This window comes from Moschus berezovskii, chromosome 12 (genome assembly GCF_049115385.1).
Source record: "Moschus berezovskii isolate FMDL1 chromosome 12, NW_MosBer_1.0, whole genome shotgun sequence".
Classification (NCBI taxonomy): Eukaryota; Metazoa; Chordata; class Mammalia; order Artiodactyla; family Moschidae; genus Moschus; species Moschus berezovskii.
In genome coordinates, this window is record NC_142471.1 from 48,179,266 (window position 1) to 48,181,826 (window position 2,561).

General features: G+C 40.3%; 1 pseudogene; it reads right to left on the bottom strand.

Annotated features, from left to right (window-relative positions):
• Window positions 1–1,631: 1,631 nt before the first annotated feature.
• LOC148775993 (iron-sulfur cluster assembly 1 homolog, mitochondrial pseudogene) lies at window positions 1,632–2,077 on the bottom strand (annotated as a pseudogene).
• Window positions 2,078–2,561: the final 484 nt, after the last annotated feature.

The following is a 2,561-nucleotide window of genomic DNA, read 5'->3' on the forward strand; positions in this document are numbered from 1 at the left end:
TACATAAAGCCACTGCTCCAGGTTTTGGTGCATTTGTGCCAGGTATCTTAGTAAATATGACAAACATAAAGGAACTCATCTACTTTAATTAATAAGAACCGGCTTTCAAAAGAAGCAAATGTGTCATCTCATAGAATATTTAATAAGTCAAATCCAGGAAAATTGATAACTAAAGAACAAAAGGAACACAGTTTAAGAAAGGGTGGCTTTCTTTAAGCCATTTTCTCGATAAAAATGTTAGGTTAAATATATTAGCCTTAAAATTTTAGCAGTTGCACTTAGGATCCAGAAAGTGTACACACACTGGGAATTACAAGACAAGGTCTCCAAGTTCTGCTTCACAATTACTATCACGTTCTGAAAGAACAATTCTGGGTTGCTACGGTGGCCTCTTCCCTGCTAGTATAAACTACTCTTCTAAGTCCTAGTGAAACAAGGTGGTAATTCACATAATTGGGTTTTAAAATAAGATTCTTCTCACCCAAAATAAAATAAAGCTAAATATCCTCTCCAAATTACAAGGAAATCTAATCAAAATGCTGACCAGATAAAGAAGCTAGATCACCCATTTACCTCCACTGACCACCTCAGAGCACAGAACTGTTGTGGCACCTATAAGAGAAGAGGTGTGGGTGGTCCTCACTCTGCCCCTGCCCAGCCTGCAGTGGTTGGCAGAACAAAAACCCTTCAGTATCCCTGGGGTTTTATTCCCCAGGTAAAGATTGAGGGAGTGGGTTAGATGGCTTTTAAGAGAACATCCTGCCTTTTTTTTTTTTTAAAAGGCCTTGACATGTAGCTTGTTGGGATCTTATTTCCCTGACCAGGGATTGAACCCATGACCCTTGCAGTGGTAGCATCCAATCTTACCTACTGGACCACCAGGGAAGTCCTTTAAGAGACTCCAAAAGAAAGGATATAAGTCAGCTCGACATCTCATCTGTGGGCAGACACTTAGGGTGGCAAAAGAAATGGACTTAAAAACAGGTGAGTGAAGTATTTACCTTCTGATCTCATCTTTCGGAATTATTGGGCACTAGAGTTCAAGAAATCTTTGTCCAATATTTAATCGAATGGCTGGATTGCTGCAGAGTAATAAGTAAATCAGGCATCTGACACTGAAATTTTGGATAAAAATTGTAGGAACACTATGCCAAGTCTGGGGAGAAAAACAGTGCACCATCGCACGACACCAGGAATCAAGACTTCCTGCCTCTGAGTTTCAAAAGTCATTAATCTTGTTGGGAGATGTACCTTCAACTCTTTCAAAAGATCCACCAATGCACAACTGTTAATAATATGTTTTCTGAAATCCTCCCAGGAAGGCAATTTCCATGGAACTAGTTCTAACAGAAAGGATGCAGGAAGGAAAATTTAGCTTTTTCTTTACAGATCAGAAAGATTATCCAAAAACACTGATGGATTCTCATTTTCTGTCCCATATAAAGAACAAAAGCGTCAATTCTTCTGGAATCTAACATATTGCCTTCATTCTCAGATGCATCACTTTATTTTCCTTGTAAGGCAGACATACATTACACACCTTAACCACATGACAGCCACATGATTTCTTCAATAAGCCTTAGAGCTTCCACAGCTCTCCTGGGGCCTACAGCCCAAGTAGTTCTGAGGTGTCAAATGTTAAAGCTTTCTCCAAAGCAACAAGGTCTTTTGATGTTTGGGTTACTGAACACAAACTCACTGGATAATTTGTCTTCAACATAGTCCATTTCTGTTTGTTAGCTGTGCTTTCTTCTCAGCGAACACTCTGACACCATCTTGAATAACTTCATCAGAGTCTCCTTGTATCTTCGTATATTCTAAAGTGTAAGAAAGGCCATTACAACCCTGGTTCAGACACCAAAATGTTCAGGCTTATCTTTAAGAAGTTGTTTTATCTTCTTTACTTCTGAAGGTATCAGGGTGAGGGTGGCCCAGGGATGGGGGTGGCTGCCACTTCCTCTTGCTCACAGCTAGGACCCTGACCCAGACTAAGGAAGCTGAAATCCTTGCCATCCTGATGCCCTGGTGTCTAGGGCCAGAGCTCCGCAGTCTCAACCTCTCTCCATGGACAACGTGGGCACACTGTGAAATAAGTAACTTTTATTTCACCACAAAACCTAATACAAAATTCATGTTAATTGTTGTTTAAACATTTGATAGAATGCAACAGACTTGAACACCTATTTTTAAGAGTATTTTGGAGGGAAGGCCAGCAGTATCTGAAGTAATTTGCTCCTGTGCTATCAATCAGAAGAGAGACTGCAAAACTACGTGATTATGTGACCTAGAGACCACATTGAAGGCTCATTTACTTTCTATAACCTTTAAACTAATGTAAACAAATGACTGAAAGTCCCATTCATCTTTAAAGAACCACCTAGTGTGTGTTAAGTTGCTTCAGTTGTGTCCAATTCTTTGTGACCTCATGAACTATAGTTCACCAGGCTCCTCTGTCCATGCAGATTCTCTAAGCAAGAATACTGGAGTGGGTAACCTATCCCTTCTCTAAGGGATTTCCTAACCCAGGGACTGAACCCATACCTCTTATGTCCCCTGCATTG